The sequence below is a fragment of the Branchiostoma belcheri genome, unplaced genomic scaffold (genome assembly GCF_001625305.1).
Source record: "Branchiostoma belcheri isolate BF01 breed outbred unplaced genomic scaffold, Haploidv18h27 scaffold62, whole genome shotgun sequence".
NCBI lineage: Eukaryota > Metazoa > Chordata > Leptocardii > Amphioxiformes > Branchiostomatidae > Branchiostoma > Branchiostoma belcheri.
This window is the reverse complement of record NW_017804265.1, coordinates 586569-609293: the sequence shown is the minus strand read 5'-3', so window position 1 is coordinate 609293 and position 22725 is coordinate 586569. Positions and strand designations below refer to the sequence as shown.

General features: G+C 40.0%; 1 protein-coding gene across 2 annotated transcripts in view; it reads left to right on the top strand.

The window, feature by feature from the left end:
• Window positions 1-1098: 1098 nt before the first annotated feature.
• LOC109483056 (uncharacterized abhydrolase domain-containing protein DDB_G0269086-like) overlaps window positions 1099-22725 on the top strand; it is a 26530-nt gene continuing 4903 nt past the window's right edge. The window contains exon 1 of one of the 2 annotated variants that reach the window (XM_019786013.1): window positions 1099-1232. The gene's annotated coding sequence lies outside the window, so the exon portion shown is untranslated. Of the gene's footprint in view, window positions 1233-8226; window positions 8455-22725 lie in introns of those variants that run through there. The other variant, XM_019786012.1, reaches the window with a different exon arrangement.

The window sequence follows — 22725 nt, the reverse complement described above, 5'->3', positions numbered from 1 at the left end:
TGCTTTCCTGTATTAAATTTCAATAGCCCGTAAAACCACCTTTTGGCATTGAACGCCAGTTTGAAGGATCGCGGAAGTAGGACTTTGCGTATATAATTATGTTGTTATTATTCTCTTTAGGCTAAAGTTGCCTATAGAGAGGCCATTTTTCTCTTGACCAGCTTGTTGAATCTTAACAGACACGTACGGGTCAATTTGGCCATCTAGTGAGAATAACCGAAAGTGCACAGATAGTAAACATTTTATTTCATGCAGTTCGTGGTATACGCGTCAGATGTCTCTTTTGCACTGTGATGTCCATGGCAGGAGAGCTACATTGTAGGACATTGTCCTTGGTAGAACAATAATTTACAAGTAGACAAATTTACAGAAGAGTTCCAGGAAACCCATGAATAGCGTATTAACCCTGTGTACACATAATGACCTTTACCCTTCTGCATATTACCTCAGAATGAGTCTATCGACGGAAATAAATTACAGCATTGGCTTGAAACAGGTCAAAGGAATTACTCATTCCAGGAAACGGCAAACAATTACGAGGGTCAGACCATAGGGGATACGGGAGAGATAGTAAAAGCATAAGTACTGACTCAGACATAGAATAAGAAATAGAAAAGCCAGAGGAAAATTCAAACAACTGGAAATCCGTAAGTGTAACTTACCTAGTAATAATTGTCTTTTTTTATAGAGTCTAGCGCATTATTTTGTTCTAAGTCGCCTTATAAAATATTTTCCTTTACCTAGCTTGCTATTCTTCTTTTGCCAAAATTATTTGTTGCTGATGTAGTTGCTTTCTTTATCTTATTTTTGAAATCTTGTCAAAAGACAGCATACAACGGCATACCAGTAAAACACATGTAATAATATATATACTGAGTCTATGTGTGGTATGAACATTTGGAATACGTATTGGCATTGCAGCATCATTGAATTCAATTAAATGTTATACTTAGTAATATATTATTCAATTATCTCTAAATATAAAACTTCATCTGCGTACACATCCCCTCGTGTAAGAGTTGGCCTCTCCCGATCGCCCGTATACGTCAGATGAATATTCTATCAGGTACGATCCCCCTCTTTGCACCGCATGCCGAGAATATAGGCCGCCATTTTGATTGCAAATAATTGCATATTTCCGATTTCGAAACCTCTGTTAAAAATCCCGTTTTGGGTGACACAACCACATTTTCCACGCCGTTGGAAAACAGCTACACAAGAAGCTCCTCTAGGTAGGTGAAATTCTGTGCCGTATCGGTATTTCCTTTGTCCCATATGTGATATTTCCCCTCATGCCGACACATTACTAATTTCGTTCTAACTACATACAGTGAGCTGCCGAACATAATAATGAAATAAACAGCTCTTCGTGGTGCCAGGATCTATCTAGAATATCTTAAATCCTGTAAACATGTCATCGGAAATCATCGACAGCGATTCATCACTGGATAATCGGATTTTCTGGACAATATCGGTTCATCCAATTATTGGACGTCACTTTGGATAAGGAATATATTTACACGCAGCAGAGGTGGCTGATAAAACGGTTATGTACATAGAAAATTTGCTTACTAATACCATACTTATAAATTGAACAACTATAAAATTTTGTGAGGATTACGTATCCACGTTATGAAGATTATAGAACTATGATTTTGTTGGGTATCAAAAAATGCAGTGTCAGCATTTTAAAATGTTGCCAGCAACGTATATTCCAAATAAAACACCAATGGTTCATTCCATTTTCTGAATAGGGGGTGGGGATTAACAAGATTGCTTTTGATTATTTCAACGAGCAGCAGGAAATGGTGAATTATTTATGATTGTTTAGAGAAAGTAGAGGTTGCATAATATATTGTAGGAGAAGGAATTATGAAGCACGTTATGTCAACTGCATCTCTTTGTCTTGATTAAAAGAATGGGTTGGTCCATGCGCTGTCCTTGCAAAATCTCACGAGACATAACCTATATGCCCCCCTCCCCACTGACGCATGTCAATATCATACGTGTGTCTACAACTTAGTATACATAACCGTAACTTGACATTTTACTTAGCTCTTGAAAAGTGACACTTATTGTTCCTACTTCACCCGGCAAAAATGTGCAACCTAAAATGCAGTAACCCAAAACTGTAACCATAGAACATACTATGAGCAGAGAACATCAATATATGACATTGACATTGATATGACTGCAGGACAGCTACCTAACACAAGTAAAAAGGTGACAACTCATATAAATGGATTGAATGGGTAAACTAGAATAACTTTGGGTATGTACGTAGGACAACTATCTATTTGACCTATAAGTAGGACTCAGTTGATCTGCCCGACCCTATTATACCAAAAACTAGGTTACCTTCATGTAGGGCACATTTTACTGCCGTGAACATGTCACTAGACAATACAGTATCGTGCACAGACAGAACGTAGATTTTACGATGACGATGCAATAAAACTACTCATCAACAAAACCCTCGTTAAAGGAACATCCAATAGTATTAACCATCCGAAAACACAATCAGCTCCTTAAAATTAAACCCAAACTGCGTAATAAAACGCAAAGACATCCCCTGGGCTTGTGATTCGACGGCACCTTGATTAAGTTTCCTTCTCAGCCGTCTAAATTACGTCCACTAGTGGTGATATATTGGCACATAAACAGATCTAGGGCAACGTTAATCTGAAGATATATGGGAATTTGTGTCGAATATCAATTTTAGTTCCCTGGATTTTCATTACATTTGGAAATGATGGATTGTGCATTATTGAATTGTTAGAAAACTTAGTTATAAACTTCTAATAACGTAATGGTTCATCCGAAAATTACCACTGTAAGGTAAGATTATAGTCACAACATATTAGTTCATTGTCAGATTGCATCCCTCTGTCAGATCAGTCTCAGAAGAGAGATGCAATCTGACAATGAACTAATATGTTGTGACTGTAATCTTACCTTAGATATTAGTTCATTGTCAGCTAGTCTAGATTGCATGACTATATATTTGATAAACTCTACATTTGCTTTCATATAACGCCATTTATACCATGCTTGTTTCGAATGTTACATGTAGCCAAAGTGACTCCTATTAATCGCACCTAACTTAACTTAAAGAATACTAAATCAAGTATTTTCTCGAACCATCAGTTTCATCTTGTAACCTATAGCTAGACAAAAGTAATGATATCACATAGACCGTATACATTACATTGCTAGCCAAAATATGTAAGTTCTCTCTTTAATTATCCCCAAGAGGGATACTTACGTCAGGACAATATTAGATTTTTCTGTTTCCAACCTTATTACCCTCCCACGTGTCTGATCTTATACAAAAGCTATTGAGACAACCTGACAAGCTAGAATTTAATTTCCTCTAACAAGAGTGCGTATCAAATAGGCGAAATGAATGTTCTGCCATTTACATACTGATGTTGCAATAACAAATGCACAGGCATAATGTCATTCCGGAGATACGATTTGGTAAAAATACAACTTAGGAATTGTGATATAAAACAGCGTAATGCAATTTCATGGCGGCAAAACAAAATATCTTCTGGATGAGGAAATCTGTCTGATTTTGATTACCATTTCTTTTTGTCATTGTTACTAACGTTTGAAAAAGCTGAAAAAAACAAGCTATGTAAGGCATTTCTTTATAAGGGTTACCTAGCTAGAACTAGCGTATGATTCAAAACAAGCAACCAATTTTCGTCAGCGACATTGCACTTTTGCCTCACACATATCAGTATGCTATAGGATATGGTTGATTCAACTAACTACATCGCAAGAATAACAAAAAAAAGTTGACTTTGACAATCTAGTCTTGCAACTCTAAAATTGCACTGGATGCCTTTAACGATAGTTCCTAATGTAGGCAGAAGTCCAACTTAGAATTGAGAGGGCGGATTGGGATCTACATGGCATCATATTGCCTCCCTTCCCACCAACCCCATCCCATTTACTAGATCTACTGAACCATGTCGCAATAGATCCCACCGCCAGGACAGGAGTGGCGAAATCAACTCATAAAATACTGACCCCTGCTCGTGTAGGGCAGGTACAATTGAAAAGAGTTACATCGATCGATCAGTGTAGGTAAGTTTGAAATTGTCTCGTAAAGCAATATAAGGGTCGTCATTCCAATATTCCTGTCCGCACGACTCAGGGACCTTGCAATATCTTTCCTGCATTCTTTATGAACACCATCAACCTAAGCTTAATGGAACTTCTACTTATATTTCTTCTGAGAACGAAGGGGGAATCGTTTTTTCGACCTTAGCAGTTCCAAGGACACAACGCCTCCGTGTGCTGTAGGCATTTCAGTCAGATGTTGGTATTGTTCAATTCTACTGTATGTTTTAAATATTGTGGCAGAGATACATTTAACATTACCACAGACATAGCAACAGTAAGGAGAAAGACATAGAAGATTGAACCTGTCTTATAAGTCGTAAAACTTTAAAACTAAGGAGCAAGTCATGACTGACTAAAGCAGGTCATCAGTTGAGTGTCTTTCGACTGTCGACATGTCAGAAAATTCATGTCGTTCTCGAAAGTAGTCAAGCATACATATCAAATTCAACTAGAATGCCTGCTTTGTCATTGTACACTGCAATGACATAGTGACATTGATGTACCATAACATTGATCGGAAGAATTATTTCAATATCTTGTTGCATGTAGAAAGACTTAACCTTGGAGCAGAAAGTTGTAGTTTGACGTGTTGTCGTGCCCAACGGAATATGTCATGTCACCTCTTAAGTGAAATCATCGTCCCTTTACTATTTCTGGAAAGCTTAAGAGCTTGGAATGATGACCTTTCCGTCTAATGCTGAAGACCCGGAGGCACGAATGCGTTCAGGCGAGAAGATGGCTACTGTCAGATCACTAATGGCGGCTGACCTTACTTTAACCCTACCTAGACCGGGGGGGGGCTAAAAGTGCCCGCGGCAACTTTGATGTCACCTAGCGTCTGAACGGCTAACCGTAGAACGACCAAACTTGGTGACTTTTCCTAAAATATGGTTGGCAACAATTCTCTATCATTGGAATAAGATAATAATTCTTTATGTTGCCATGGCAACGGGTTTCTGACAGGCATTTTTTGCTAAATTTAGTACTTTTTGTTTCAACAATAGAATTTTATGGGTTTTATGTCAAGTTACTCATGGTTTCTAACATTAATAACATCCCATATAATTTTATGTAAATTTTATCATTAAATATGCATAATTTATGCTAATTTGATGACGTCATTGGCCAAAATCCAAGATGGCGGACCATATCATTAGAACAGGTATATACGGGTTATTTTCATTAAAATTTCATCAATACTTCCATTTCTTTTTACAAAAAAGGTTTGAATAAAGGTGTTTAGTATGTTTACAATGTATTTTAGGCTTTATCATGAAAAAAAACTATTTTTGAAAATTCAAGATTGATGATCCAAGATGGCGGATATCTTAAATATGCATGACGTCACTTTATGACGTCACCGGTGTTGCTATGGGCAACATAAGACTTAGTACACACTAATATTCTGTCATAAACACTTTTGGTAAAGTAATGTTGTATACCAGGGAGGTTTTCAGGGAAAAAAATCATGAAAAAAAACTATTTTTGAAAATTCAAGATTGATGATCCAAGATGGCGGATATCTTAAATATGCATGACGTCACTTTATGACGTCACCGGTGTTGCTATGGGCAACATAAGACTTAGTACACACTAATATTCTGTCATAAACACTTTTGGTAAAGTAATGTTGTATACCAGGGAGGTTTTCAGGGAAAAACCTATTTAGACGGTTTTGGCCAATAAAATCACATTAATGACGTCATAATGACGTCATATTACGTCATAACGACATAAAAATTGTAGATATGATAAATTTTTACTAGTACACCATTCTCTGAAAATTTGGTGGTCATACGACATACCGTTCGCGAGTTCTTAGGGGGGGGTCAAAAGAGCCCCCCCCCCGGTCCCCCCATGTCAAAAAAAGCCCGGTCTAGGTAGGGTTAATGTCCCACTACTGGGGAGGGGGGTGGGGTGTAATGATATAGCCTATGGGAATTTTGGACGTTACAATTTGTCAGAACATCCAACTTTTATACAGTTTTGGATAACATCAGTGTTGGTCGTCAGGGTTTTGTTTGCCGTTAGAATGTGTCAAAACATAATTTTTACATATCTATGATAACATTACATTACGACACTCAAGTTATCATAGTGGTTTACATCTAAACTAGCATCGCATTGTTTCGCTTCATATGACAAACTCAACAGGCTGCCATTAAGGTTATGGATGCTGACCTAACATCAATTCTGGGCCGCGGGGGTGCTGTAGTGATAGCCCATTGCAATTTTGGACGCATCATTTAGGCTAGAATGTGTGGAAACACCCTCGTGTTACAAGCATCTACAATAACATGCATTGCTTCGCTGAATCGAATAAGATACACTCAAAAGGCTGCTTTCACAGTTATTGCCGCTTACCTAACATCAATTCGAACTGCTTGGAGAAGAAAGAGCTTATTGCAGTAATTGCAGTATTTGTATAGGCATTCTTGTGCTTCACGCATCTACAATAACGAACATTACTTTCCTGCATACAAAAAAACTCAACCAGGCTGCCATTAGTTTTATGGCCGCTGACCTAACATCAATTTGAACTGCAGGTGTTGGAGTGATATAGCCTATTGGGGCTTCGCGCGCACCATTGCCGTTATAAGTGTCAGGACACACTAGTGCTACAAGCATCCACAATAACATACATTACTTTGCTGAATATGAGACACTCAACAGGCTGCTATCACAGTTATGGTTGTTGACCTGACATCGAGAGTAGGCATCAGGTGGGAAGAGAAAATGAGAAAAGCCTATGGGAGTTTTGGATGCACCATTGCCTTTATGATTTTACCCTACGTAGCATTGCATTATATTGCATTACATTACTGCATATGAGATTCTACAGGTGGGTATCCTAGTTAGGCCACAGCAAGTAATTTTAATGGATGACATCAGCGCGCGCATTAATTTTCGCCTGATTTTGGAAAAAAAACAAGAAATTTCGTTGCCTTCTGACAGTGGTCAACATGCCGAAAATAGGCAAAGATGTCTGTTGCTATGCCGGAAGGTGGATGGCAGATAACTATGAAGAGGGGAGACAAGAAAAGGCTCTGATTTAATGTATTGTTTCTTAATTTGATGCAGTGATATGTGATGCTGGCTGTGTATATGTGATGTTCCCACTGAATACAAACCATTTGAAATGTAGGAACCTTGTTTTTTTTCAGCCCGCCTTGTTTTTTTTTTCGCCCGCTCGCATTAGATTTGGAGTCTGCATAGGATGTCATCCAAAGAATTTACATGATGTGGCCTTATGGTTGATGACCAAACATCAATGTAGCGCTGCTGGGGTGTAGTTATGAGATTTCCCCATAGGAGGCTAAAAAGGATCATTTCCGTCAGACCAGTTGCTGATGAGGCAGAAAGCACGTTGCGGCTGAAGAAAATGACTTTCCTCAAAATAAATGGGTGTATTTGGGGGGCTCCTTCTTATCCGATAAAGTACTAAGTTAGCATGAAGGAACCATCAATCAAAATGGATGAATGCGTCAGCAATGACGTTGGCTCAGTTTATACTTAACTTGGCCTACAACTTGTAGTACCTACATTTTCTTTCTATGAATGTAACGCCTATTGGATAACTATCAAGCGATACGAACAAGATACTAAAGACCATAGGGGTCGGCCCCAGCAAAGGAAAAGGCATTCACGCATTTAGATTGTAAATAGATAGTATAAAATTGTGAATAGATAGTATAAATATAAAATTGTGCATAAAGTTCACGTAAACATTCAAATCATGCTACCAACGTATACCCTGTTTCATTGGGCGTCATAGAAGGAGAATAAAAGTACTCTTTCAATGACTAACCTCCACAAGAACATTAGTCATTCTGCGCCTATGATACTACTAATTTGCACTAGTGATGGAGGTTACGACTCTGTCGACACGTTAAAAGACACCTGGTTTTATATGACCTTCGATTGATCTGGGTAACCTTATTTAGAGCGTAGCTCCTTGATCATCATCAAGGAACAACCTGGATATACGATCAGAGGGTTCCTTTGTTGCTCTCCGGTCTTTCATCACCCCTCCTGACGTGGGCAATGGACCATTCCTAGTACAAGGTGACGTCACCACGCTCTCCCTGTACCAGTAAAAAGCCAGGCTTCCCATAGGTTGGGTGGTAGAACGGTGGTAGCCTTAAGGGCAGCAAGACAAATAGCGTCATCACATGCACGGTACCCCGATCGGCGCCCGGGGTTTAAATTTCGTTCTGACCGTTTCCGTGCGCTCATTTCGAGTCGATGGAGTAAAGGTTTGTTGGCAGGATGCCCTGTCTTACATTGGGATGTATAGCGAGGGTGTGGATCCGCATGGAGGTAAGGCTGTTTTTCAGGGTCCTGTCTTCTTTACAAAAATCTTTTTAAAATGTCTGGCAGAGAAATATTTCTAGGATTCTTTCTAAACGAGCTACTGCTAGCTGTAAATATATTTCAGCGTAGATGGTGTTAAGTGTGAGTTGCTAGATTTAAGTGTTTGTGGTGGTATATTGTGCGGATCAGCTGTATCGGGCATATAATGAGGTTGTTACGCCTTACTGAGGGAATGACAGACTATGGAGGCTGTAGATATTCGATACCATATCGGAGTTAGGACCGTGCATTCTAATGTATGTTTTTCTGCCCTCAATTCTTGAAAGCATTACCTAGTCGGTATCGTAGCAGCGTAGAAGCAATGACCATTGTTTGATCAAAAATGTTCCATAAAAAAGTTGCATATGGAAGAATTCTGTACTGTTTTCACCTGACGCAAAATAATGGAAACACGTACGACCAAGCGCACGGCAGTGCGTGAACCGCATCAGCTTGAATTTCCTACCGGCGTATATTTACCGAGTATCGGTCCCAACCCACCAGGCTGGTCACGAATAGGCTTGTTATTCGGGTCATTAGGAACCGCATAAAGCCTACTGTGCGTGTACCTACCACGGATCCACGTACTACTAATTTTCTTCCTCCCAAATTGTGTGACTCAACGGCCCAATAATCCCATAACCGTGCCGGTATATATCGTTCCCAACCCTATCAGATGTGATTTTGATTTGCTGTCAATGGTGTGTCATTTCCATTGGGACAGCGTTGTGTACATGCAGTCATTTACATTATGCACATATACTCTTCTAGCGGTGACGTTATCTGGGAAACATGTCGGTCGTAAAACTGTAAAGCAATCGCGGAACATTTGGCAACTGGCGTTGATTAATATGTAATCTGTATTCAAGTTTGCGGCGTAATCACACTCACAGTGATTGCCGCTGTCAGCGAACACATTTTGAATCTGTAATAAATCTGTTGCTTTTGTACTGAATGTAAAGCACGCAAAACAGATCTGTACAGAGCCTAATGTGACACAGCGTGCCTCGTAATAAAAGTACGTCAAATGAACTCCCAGTGCCGCGTGAGGGTCGTGAACTTGAGGTTTTATGTTCTTGGGATGCAGGTAACCACTTAAGGTTCCTTAAGGGATAACCCTTCAAGTGTTCATCGATGCATCTTTTGTATTCCTGAAGGCAAGGGAAGTAGATGGTTTGTTAAAGCTAGAGCGAAGTGTCAATAAGTTATACACCATCTTGTGTTGACGCAAATGTTAATACGCCGTCGTATAATCCGCAGGTTTCCGAACGATTTTGATCATCTAGGATCTTTAGCTGGTTGTGATGGAAGTAATCACCGACAAGGATCTAAGACATTCTTTTCGTCACAAGACAGCTAATTTTATGAGAACGCATGGACAGCTCTCCCACCAAGAATACAGCTCAGTTTCCGATCGTACGACATTCGTACAACCTATGAGACTGTGCCCCACATCGAAGCCTTTTTAAAAATAGTGTCCTAATCTATTAACAACAAAAACAATGCGCTAGGACCACTGCACTCGCCATATACATGTATAAACGGACGTTTGCAATATACATGGTAGAACTAACTTAACATTGTGGGCCTACATGAAAACGTATGACCGCAGTCCTCTCGAAACTGTTTACTGTTAAATATTGCCACTCACGGTCCCGTATTGACTAACCACCAACCAACCAACCTGTTGATTTCGTTGGCTGAAGACGTACATTTGCTGTTGTGATTCCAGAGTGTCAATCACTTCACGGTGCCATGCACGAGATGCAAACAAAGCCAGATGACGGAAGTATCTTAACTTTTCTACTTCACTCACCTGAATCGGTTGATGTTTAACAACAAAACGCAGCCTTGTACGCGTATATATGTAGATACACCCTATAAACCATATATAATGCATATTGTTTTGGCTAGTTTTCTTAGTCTTGGAGTCGGATCTAGTCTAAGCTGTTTGGATTGCTATGATCTAGTTAGCCTCCTCTATAAACAGACAACGTGCGACAACAGCTACTCAGATTTCACTAAACACACGTCATACTGCGGACCGCCTTGTCTTGATTCTGTTCACCGCATTCTTGTACCTGTCGGCCATGTTTACATTAGTGGCAGCATCACTGTTTGCATGCACTACATTACAGCTGTAGATTTTTGAATGACGATACCAATTTCAAGCCTAATTCTAGAATCTGGAAAGCAATATCACTGTACAATCATTCAATTTGAAGCTCCCTTTCTTCTAATTATTTCTCGAATCCCTGTGACCATCGTGGTGAGTTGAATGTCAGGCAAGGACATAATTAGGACGAGTGAGCTCATTAATAAGTAAACATAACTGGTGCTCGAAATCCCAGAAGTTCTGGATACACATCGATCTTGCAGTAAGTACCTATTTCGTATGCAGATTTGTCTCGATCCACCCTCCCAAGGGAAGGGACTTCACGGTATGCCACGTGGTAAAATTATCTGCTATCTTCAGGCGGGTTTCTGGATAAACAACATAAAGGGTGCTGTATCCAGAAACGTGCCTGGAGCAAATCTACGCTCTTGAATACGTGGAGACAATCCAGAACCGTGCCTGCTCCTAACCCATTTAGGCATTCAGGCATATACCTTACATAAGCACTGTGGCAGTTTTGCTTACGACAAAGGGTATTGTGCACGATGCACATATTTCAAATCCCAATAGAACATAACTCTAGGCTAAAAAGCAGGTAAAAGTTTTACAATAATAGTCGATTTGCCCAAGCCCTCTTCTATAGAATAATGGTGGATTTACTTCTCCTACTCAACTTATGTTGCTTTGGGATTTGGGCATATATGGGGAGTTTTACATGGTTTCCAGCAATGCATACCTACTCAAGAGTAGCAACTGGGGTATTTTAAAGGCTTTTCTGCCATGAATTCAATTGCCAGATTGCCAGAGAAACCACAGCCCTAGAGGGAGCACTCTTTATGGCTGTCGGTTATTACATTGTGGTGATGAATTGCACGTCTCCCAGCGGCCCCCGGCATAGAAATGTAGAAGTACAATCAATACCATGTCTCTCATATCTTATGCATTATTGAACGGTGAAGACCGAACCAAGGCCAATATACTTCTCTTCTGGAACCCACAGAACGTCATATATGTGAAGCATGATTTCATGTTGTTCTGCATTTTTCACCTGTGTTGAAAAAATATTTGTTTCAATGGCATGTGGTATTACAAGGCCTATTGTAGCGTCACAGTAAATGTATGGGTTAGTATTAGAACGTGGATTTATTGTAAATAGTTTAAGGATATCAACTTTATGAGGTTATGGTCGATTATCTTAGCCACGTATTTAAGCTAATTTACAATCATTGACACAGTGGATTTAGATTAATACAAAGCCTATTAGGGTTTACGGTAACCACTTTACATGAAGGTCTCCAAAACAGTAAATATATGTCCGCAACAAAGTTTGCTGAAATATCGCTCTAAAAGCTATAGGAGAATGGCAAACGGAAGGAAAAGTAAGGAGAATATCATCTCAACGGTATTATATATTAAAAGAGCACTTTAGACAATCAGCGTAGGAAGTCTACCTTGAAACCCCTGCTGTAGAGGTTTATGAAAGAATGGATTTTTAAGAGTGATTGATCAGGAGAAACATGGACTTCATCGTATGGGCCATTACGTCTACCCCACGGTCATAGATCTAGTGTAGACCTTAAGGCATTGAAATGGGAATGAAATTCCTCATCTGTGTATTGTGCTTTCCTTAGGGGGGCTTAGACTGTCAATATGGAGCTTTGCTTGACAGCTTGTTGATCCTATACTGCAATGAATTTTAGGCCGTGATAGTTATCTAGATTCTGCAGAAGTCGCTTGCAGTAGATAAGCATAAATATCTGAACAGTTTTATGACAACGCAAGTGGAATATGTATGAGGGAGTCGTAAACAATAGGTTAATACAATGCATTATAAGGTTCATTATCTGCAATGAGAGTGTTAAGACAACGCAAAGGTGAAGTCAGATTTTTCACTACATATGTATGTTGGTCAAATAAGCAAAACATCTATTCTCATTGGCCATAATTGCCCTAACTCCAATAAATGAGAACGAATATCGTTTCCTAGCATATATTGAGGGGGAAGCTGTAATGGTTTTTGGTTCATTTGGGGCGTGATCTTTTGTGACGTTTGACCTATACATTCACCCACTTCTGGAGACATTTCAGCATTATGACATTTTATTCATGTCCTGATTTACAGCCTACTATAGACGAGCCGTAGGGCAAAGATAAGTTCATGATTGTGCCCTAAGGTTCTATCTTCACGGAAATGTTAAATGGCTGCGAGGAGCACACTTCCTGCAATATGAAGTAAGTGCCAGACTCGTGCTATAGTGTGATCTGTCTTACTATTCTTCCAACAGCAGTAGAACTATTGGCCCATTTTTCACCAAATTCAGGTCAGGAGATGATAGCTCAGGGTTGTAAGGTGACTGGGGCTGTTGGATAATCTCTTCCTCGGGTCAAAAGTTCGTCATATACGATTACTTCTGGGCACGGAAGTATTGTTTTGGGTGGCTGAGCTATGGTTTTGTTTATCTGGACAGAACAGAGAAGGTTGACATCACGTGGGTGCAAAAATATTGATAGACAGAATGACTGGAGGTCAAAGGACTTACAATCTGGCCAGGGTCGCCAAGAAGAAATTAGAAAAACTGAGGAGTGCATATTTTTCAGAAGTAAAAAAATCTCCAATTCCTTGTTATAAGATGCCGCTCCTTTATGCAGTTCAGTCTTCATGTTCTTTTCTTGAAATTTCTCACTGGTCCAACTCTGGTTTGGATACAATTTGTATAGAAGACGGCCTCACAACCCCCTAAAGGAAAGCACCAATGTCTCAATCCTTTGTATCTGTACAGTGATTGGCCAGGATTTAAGTATTACCTTGTTGACAGTTCTTAATCTCGTAACTGATCGCGATATTTTGTTTAAAAAAGCATTCCACTTTCTAAATTATTCAAGCAAAGCACTCAAACCAAGTGAGTTATATCCCTGGTATTACTGTAAGTAGGGGGTTATCCATCTTCCCTTTCAGACTTTCAGCCAGATATCCGTTTCTGGTTACGTTTAATCAAATGCCTCAAGTTGATAACATGTACTTTACACCCACTGGGTGATGTTAAGTCTAAAGCAGCGAGCTGACAAATTTGTTCCGTGTGCCAACGTGGCGTGAAGGTGCTGGATACATTCATCACCTGTTGTATGGTGTTATTTTGATAGATTCACATTCCCCAAATATGAAATGGGAATAATATATCATCACAAGGAGGATCATGGGGATCATAAATAACGGGTGTTAAAAGTGCAAGAAAAGATTACTCGAACGGAGCATCAGTGTATTACAGAGAAGAAAGATAAAGGACCTCTCTCTCCATATATATATATATGCAGGGAAGAAAGTGAACTATAAAACTAATCGTGAGGATTGTCAGGAATAAAGAATAAAAAAGACGAAACAGGAGGAAGAAAGACGAATGGAATAAAGAAAATGAAGAAAATAACAAGTAAGAGGGAAAAATTGGCCATATTATTGCTAGATAAAGACAATATATATCTAATGACATTCGAACACAATGCTACCTTCGAAGCAAGAATTTTCCATCAAATTTATTGTCGTAACTTTACAAGCACAGGATACAGGTTCTTATAAATATACAGCGGGAAATAACGACTTTACCGCTTGTGTTAGATTCAATTTCACAGGCCTACAACTAGCCGTTTGGCAGAAGGTAAATCCATGCATAAACTGCCATGCCTGTGAGTCAAGTTTTTCGCAGGCTGACCAAAAATCAATGACGCCCTGCGCTCTGGCTTTGCGATCCATTTACAAAACTCCACCGCCAGGAACCCGATAACGGACTTAAGCATTTCATCCCATGTCCCTAAGTCACGATTTCCATCAACATCGATGTTTTTCGTACAGCTGCACGGAATCAACGCAGTACGTGGCAAGGACAATGGGACCTAATATTGATTTTAATATTAAGACATGTTTAGAAGTGTTCAGGCTAACCTGGAATAGCGTCATAACGTATGTCTTCATCCTTTCTTATTGACAAGGCTTACTTAGTATTCCTACTTGTGACCGTGCATCAAGCTAATTTACAGTCGTCATCCTAGAATTCCAAACAGGTGACTTTATAGATCGAAGGGATGGGTAATGAAGAATGATATCCAGATCTTGTAGCCGAATGTTTCGCCAACGCTGACCATTTGTCTCAATCATTGTACCAACTTCAAATACTTTTTTGACAACCTTATATTCTCCACGTTTCCCAAGGCGATTCACGATACTGATACTGTGATCCCATAGATCATGGATACTTCACACTTCTTCATGCATGAAATCTGACTTGAATGGTGAACTGCAGACCTATGCCGTCCTTGAGTAAATCTAAGATCCAGCCGATATCGGGAAGGAGAGAATCTCTTATTGCACCTGGACGCACTTTTCTGCTATCAGTGATTGACAGCAGCGTTAAGTGAAAAATTGGTTTCAAGCAATACTTTTCCACAGTGAGCCAGGATATAGATTTTATCTCTCCCAGTCGGTACATCAAGACATACATTAGTATTATATTTGTGCAGATGACTTTATTGAAACCAATAGAAACAAAAACGAAGCAGTCGCTTTTTTAATAAATAATGTGTCAATTTCTTTACTTTTGTACTTGTTTACACATGTTAACTAGCCTGGATATCATCCGGATTTTCACTCCGCAATGCTCGAAAAAATTATCCGGATTTTTGCTCCGCAACGCTGGTAAAAATTATCCGGAATTTCGAAAATCCGGATGGTACCCAGGCTAAATGTGAACATGTTGCCATGATTTTCTTTTCACCGTTGATTATGAGCTGCAGGTGCATGCCCGATTTGAAAGATAACAATGGATAGCAAAAGCACCGCAGAATGGTAAAAACATTGTGGCAGCAACCCCTGTGGCACGGAATCCATTAGAACTGTCAAGTTTTTCCCAAGGCCCCTTCTGTGATTTACACGACGTCTTCCGGCAATACCCATAATAAATCAGCTGTCTGCTGAGTGCTCGGCATAGACACTGCATGTTTTATGATGACAAATAAGTGCGAAGAGGGGCACATAACTTATTACACCGTAAGAAAGACGGAGTCCAAGGCATCAAAAAGTAGTTACTGCCTGCTAAGAGCTTCGTGCAATCATTCTTTCCCCCCATGAAGTTTCGTTTCTGCGTAAAGCGAACCGTATAATTGCAATTTACACGGTGCTTCTTTCAAACCAATAAAATATCCCATTTCTCTTTCTTAATGGTGACAGCGAAACCCCTTTGCACATTGAGATTTCCAGGCCCAAATGGGTTTGTCGCAGAACAAAGTGTGGAAATATCGAACCGCGGGGAAATCAATTACGTGTAAAATTATATGCCTTCAGGATTTATCAACGCATGTCAAAGTGTCATCTATTGAGAAACTCAGATTGCTGGCATTGTAAAGAATATCACAGCAACAGGATATATGTTTAATCTGCATAAAAGATGGATACTTAACAAAATGATTCTTAATAAAAGTTTCTTCGTGTCTATCTTCTACTATTTTCAACGTTATTAAAAAAAAAAACACGTCCGAGACAGACATGTCTACATCCGCCATGCATCAGCTTCTGATGCCCACTGATGACTGATTGCTGGCAATATTTTCTTTTGACGAACGACCTACAAATAACCACGCACCTCTGAGACAATTGAACCAATCTAGCCACACTCCTAATCTAGATTCTAGATTTACAGGCAAAGATACTAGCAGTAATGGATCAAGTAATAATGCAGTCATCGCATTTAAGAGGAAAACCTAGATAGGCCTGTTTGTTTTCTGGTTTTCTCCGGCACATTCTTCTTCTTCTTATTATTATTATTATCTACTAAAATTGTCTTCTCTTTGTGCAAATAAACAATAAACAGTAGACATCTACACATACACGATCAATCATTAGACATGAGCATAATTACCCAGGTCAGAAGACTGATCCTGGTGGTCATTAGCTAAACGGCGTTATTGCCTCCGCACGTCTTAATCAAACTCTCCTGAGAGATGCCGGCGCCGCTTCATTATAATCAAAGACGGCACTTAAAGCAGCGTCTTAATGGGAAAGACCGTTATCAGTAATCTAGAGCACAGCGTTGACGTATTGTATTGAACATTAGTAGTCATGGACGACCCCTAAGGCAGGAAACCAATCTAACTGAACAGCAGCAACAAAGATTCGTGAATAGTTTCATCAGGTTGGTAAGACACTGAGTAAAGAGACTGATTTCTACGCAGATGTGTAGATATGTAAATATTGTACATTTGGGAATGCATCTATAGCAGCGACACCTGTGCTGTAGTGCATTGTGAACCAGTCAGAACTGTCCCGAGGAAGGTGACAAACAGTCACCGAAACGTCGGCTGAATAAAAGACTTGTTGGGTAGAAAGAGTCTCTTTACTCAGCAGCAAAGATTGTAGTTAGGTACTGGTAACAAACTTCACACAACGATGTAGCAATGGTAAACCCAAAAAGACAAGTTGGGCATCAGAATACACAGTAGGCAATAATTGCAGCTTGTAGCTGCTATCCAAGGAACAGATTGTTGGGGTAAAACTAAAGTCTTTATTTTCTGTTAGAGTCTGTTATTTTTTCTCTAGCGTTCGTTTGTACTTTTCTGTGCCTTACTAAAACTACATGACATCAGCCTACCGTTTTACCAATTATGACATGAATCAACAGGAATCTACATTAGCTTTACATCCAACACGTAAAAAATTGATACTGTATAGTTGGCATGAACCTACGTACGTATAGACAAGCCAAAACATTTTTTAAAGGGATCACAGTTTTCTTCAAATATCTGACTCATCATTTTATCTACATGTGACGTCAGCAACGGGTAAAGGTTTGTTGGCATTCAATATCACCCCCGCCACGGCTAGGAGAAGCTTTGTTCGTCCTATATAATGGATAGAAAATATCCTTATTCCAATTCACAAATGATCCTTTCTCCTGTCTATTAGCGTGTTTTTAGATGTGAGCAATGTAATCTTACAGATCAAATTATACGCACGTGTTGCTACAGCAACAAACGATGCCGTTGGCGAGTTCTCAACAGCTCCCGCCTGTCTATTTGCCTTCTATCAAAGTGGCTTTAGGGGACTAGCTACGCAACATCGCTCGTCCGAGCTCTGCCATTAAAGTCTGCACATATTGCATTATAGTCCTTGTAAGTTGCTTGGGAATACGCTATTTCCTAGTGGATTGTAATAGAGGGATTCATTTGTACGCTATTTCCTGAGGTAAATATAATCATTTTCCCTGGATTCTTGGAATTGGGCTGCCTTCATCGGTACAATAGGTAATCTACATTGCCTTTCTATCCATTAAGGGTGATAAAACATAGTAAAAGAGGATTTAAATGGGATTTGTGCTGACTAAGGGAACACAAAGGCGACTGAAAACTTTGCAGGGTCTGGAAAGTCACATTTGGAAGAATAATTTGTACATGAATACATATGCCGTCACGATAAAGCATAATTACCTCGATGTAAAAGGGCATTATATTGGTGACTCCATCCCTGTGTGTCATCAGTAGCTATTTGATTACAGTAGAGGTTCAGGAAATAGTGTAACTACAGATTGATAGGAAGGTCAAAAGGCTGTCCCCACAGGCTCGGACGAAATGAATGGCACAAATACCACCTCACAGTCTGTCTTCAGGTTCTGCTATTTTCATGTCTCTTCTCTTATGGAAATTTGGCAACGCTGTTTTGTCTTATGGTCACTACCTAAAGCTTCCGGTACAATGGTATCTTCAGCCTCTCCCTCGCATGCATTGAAGATTTCATGTTGAAGTTGCGAGGGCGTTGTGGGGTTTGACCCTTTATTCCCTTAGCGCGTGCAGGGTGGGATGGAATTATGTATACGAGATGTTACACCATACAGACGTCACAGCATGCAGTAATGGGCAGACAACGCTAACGCCGGCCGGCGGGGTACAACAAAGACCGTATCATTAGGGAGGAAACTGCATAATGTCTCACGAAGCTCCCCCGGTATCTCACTGTTTCATCTTCCGTGGAAACTTTTACGACTTTGAAAACTTGCAAGTGCGACCGAAGATGAAAAGGGGCCGTTAAAGTGCGCGGCCCTAAAAGGATTTTCATTCATTTTCTCCGCAGGGAATGGAGTAAAGACGGTCTTAGTCTGACTTCATCACGCCTCTACCTGCAATACACGGCGCCAAAGCTCTTACCGGCTACTTTACGGCCCTACTAGGTGTATAAACTTTACGACTTAAGCCTCCATCTCCTGGTTCTTTCAACCAATAGCACATACATCACACAGTCTCTGAAAGCTTTGTCTGGACTCTATGTGTTGGTAATCCTTTCCAAGCCTTGAGAAGTATTCTTTTACCAATAAAGTTGTAAATCCATTGGTTTTAAATCGATGCGCAAATTTCAAACAATGATGTTGAATATATTACACCAAACCTCAGAAGACATGACCAAGAAATTACAGCAATAAAGCAACACTGGCGGACCTGCTAGGTACAATTACGTCTTATCTTTATGTCTCCATAGCACAGTCACCCTCTAACAGGTTACCTCTTACTGTCATTGTGTTTTATTATGAAAAGCTTACTGAATGTAGCCGATTGTTTGTGACATGTCAATTTCGACGTTAGCTACAGACAAGACTTATAAAATAGCTTTACATGGCTAAGACAACCGAAAATACGATAGAGCCAGTTTAAGACCACATGGGCCGTTTAACGCTTTTCGAACGTGAAGAGACATTAACATTCATAATATACACGGTGTGACTCTCTGCAGAGCACATAATGATCTCATAAAACTTACCCTTAAGACCTATGAAGATGTATAAATCACAGGTAACCGTTCTATCGTGAGATGAATAGCAGTTTGTTTAATGTATGTATGCAGTAGCGTACTTGAGGGAGGGAGAACATGTATGCCACATGTATTCGCAATCCATTGCTCTTGTAGAGAAAATCCGTACTAGTATATTGCGCATATGCCTTTGTCTTTGTACTTTATATTATGGAATAGATCCACCATATTCCAGAGTGCAATATGTCATGAAACATACAGAGCCAACAAAAACTACCACTCATAAAATACCAGTATCATAACCTATATTCCTACAATTTTTTCGGTATCCATTTATATAGGTATAATCGGATGCCTGGGTCTTTGCTCTTAAGCAGTATGCAACTTAAACATAGTACATTCACTAATCATCATTGTTAAATGTAAAATGTTGCCTTACTTTAACCTCTTGCCGACTTTGAAAAATTGGATGGTGCCAAATGATACATGCGTTTCAAGAAGTGTTCTATATCATTACAGCTTTAAGCAACAGCGTTGCATGTAAACTTTGAAATTAAAATGCAACAGCGATCTGTTGTCAAAGATTGCCCCCATTTGACATCATTTGTATACATGCAGTGGCATATCTACACTAGCTTTGAAAAATATAGAGGCTTCCACGCTTGTGCATTATGCATTGCGCTAACCTTTGGAGTATGTTCCGTCTAATCCCTTCTAGAGTCTTGCAAGATTGGCTTCATTTTTCTTAGGCTGCACGAAGCTTTTAAAGCTAAGTCAGAGTAATACCCTAGGTAATGAGTTTTGCTTCACTGGAGAAGGTGGACCTCCACGTAATTGAAACGGCGGTGTACCCTGTTTGTTCATGATCACAACATTCGTCAGTGACGAAAACTACATCAGCTCTACAAACAGCCATCAAAGATTGCCTTCAAGAAAAACTTTGGCTAAAGTTGCACACAAGTTAAGGCCCGGTCATATATACGTCGTACGTTCGAAGATATGGAGCATTCTTGGGATAGTCGAACATAAGTCCTGCAAAATTGGGGTCGCACGTGGGGTAATAACAGAGCGTTCGGCTCGGAACCAAGAGGTCCCGAGTTCGAATCCTGCCATGCCACCGATCTTGTGCCCTTGGGAAAGGCACTTTACACGACTTTCCTCACTTAACTCAGGTGAAAATGATTATGTCTCTTGTCCGTGCATTTGTCTGCGTTGGTGGCGGCAGAAATATAAGTTGAAAATAAAACAACCTGGGTGTGCCGTCGCACAATAATAAAATAAGTCCTACAAAATTCATCAACTATCGCAGCCTGCCTCAAGTCGTACAAAGGCGTGCCAAGAGTGTGACGGCGCCATAGGTTGCTAGCTAGGCAGGTATTTCCTGTTTTAGCGATGGAAAAGGTCACGAAACAGGCATTTAAGCGGACAAAAGTAAGCCCACTTCAAAATTTTACAATCCCCCTATAAATTGTTTCAATTTAATTACATCTTTGCAGTGATATCCTAGGCTGAACATTCCTGCCAAAGAGCACTAAAAGTCTGAACCTGCATGGGAGAAATGTAATATGGACCCCCAAATGGTATTCCAAGTGTAGACCTTTGGCCTCTAGTAGTCATCCATGTTGGCCTTTCCAACCAAGTAGTAAATGGGGTCAAAGGTGCTGGATAGAGGCAGAGGCGCGTGTTATCCTTTTCAAGGCGGCATACTTCAGGATAGACAGCACAGGCAAGGAGCATTTTTCAATCGTTCTAACCACTCACAGGAACTCTTGTTCCAAATTGAATGTTATGAAAGTCCACAGTTTCAGTTTCAGTTTATTGGGATGCTCTTTAAGGGGCTAATATCCTCCAGGGCTCCTACACCAATTACATACAGAAACAGAAATTAGAATTTTAAGTGGGTACAATTTTGAATGGTTGAAAACACAGGAAACATTCTTTTCTACCTACCTTCTATGACTGGATTCTAGTAGCTGTTTTCTTATCAATTACTTCATGTCATTCTAGGAAGAATATAGAGCTATAGATGCCGCTTCACTGTTATGTAACCATCACGGGATCATCTTTTCACCATGATTCCTATGTTATAGGTTAGAGCTATTCAACGTACTGATCTATCTGTCGTTTCATAACACCACCCGTTTAGCTTCTTTTCATCGGTTCCCGGAAAAGGAATGCATGGTGATGCTTATTTCCTGGAATGTCACGCCCTCCTGACCCGACTGTCTGTGCCTGAGACGATGTAATTCTTTTACAGCGGCTAAACACGTTGTTGACCCCTATCCGTCAGTGGATGGCGCCAGGGAGGCGCCAGGGACCAGATGGACTAATGCACGCTTGGGAATCACTTTAATGCTAAAAGGAAACTACATCATTCTGTCTAGGCACATGCGATTCGTTTACCTTCACAAGGATAATAGGGGTTGCAGTCTTTGATTTTAAAGACACAAACTAGCTAGGGAATGGGGAGTAATTGTTAACATTCTGGGTGGGCAATGCATCCTTGTGGAATGGTTTATGTATATGTACGTCTTGCTACCACAGGGACATTCGCTTGTTATATATTCTACTTTGGCTTGACGTTTAATAACTGGTAGACGAAGTTGCTCTCAAATCATCGCTAGTAAGGCACAAAGCAGGCAAAAGTTTTCCACCAAGGCAATGGCGAGATGCCCTTCAAAAGTGTTCTTTTGACATACAGTATTTAATCTGTCTGGCACAGACCCTTAAGAACGCCGAGAGAGGCCACCCTTAAGACCCAGACGAATGAAAAATAGCACAAGACTCTGACTATCGCGTGTTCATAAAAAAGAATATATGAATGTACATTGACAATTTGCCAAGCATTTCACCTTCAGCGTCTTATATATCCTTTCGGAATTTGGGTTCAGGGCGTCTGGCATAGTCGATTTCTTAAGTTGAAAGACGCTTAGAGAGACCATCTCGTAACCCACTCAAATGAAAAGCAACATGCGCCTGCAGTTACCACTTTTCCACCAAACAGAATAAATGGATCTACTGATGAAAATTGACTGTAGAGGCTTATTATGGCTTAGCTTCTTGGAACATTACGTGTGTAGTAAATCCATGCTTAAGACTTGGAGCAGACGGAAAGAGGCTAGGCGACGCCAACCCCAATAGCCCATGCCTTTCAAGAGAGATTCTACAACTCTATTCATTATCGGTATTAGTCATTGGTATTAGTTTCATGCTCAGTGGCTGCTTCCCCATTAAAGTTTGCTGTCTTGCCTTTTAAAAGTATTATGTGTGTGTGTGTGTGTGTGTGTGTGTGTGTGTGTGTGTGTGTAGTAGTATATATATATATATATATATATATATATAT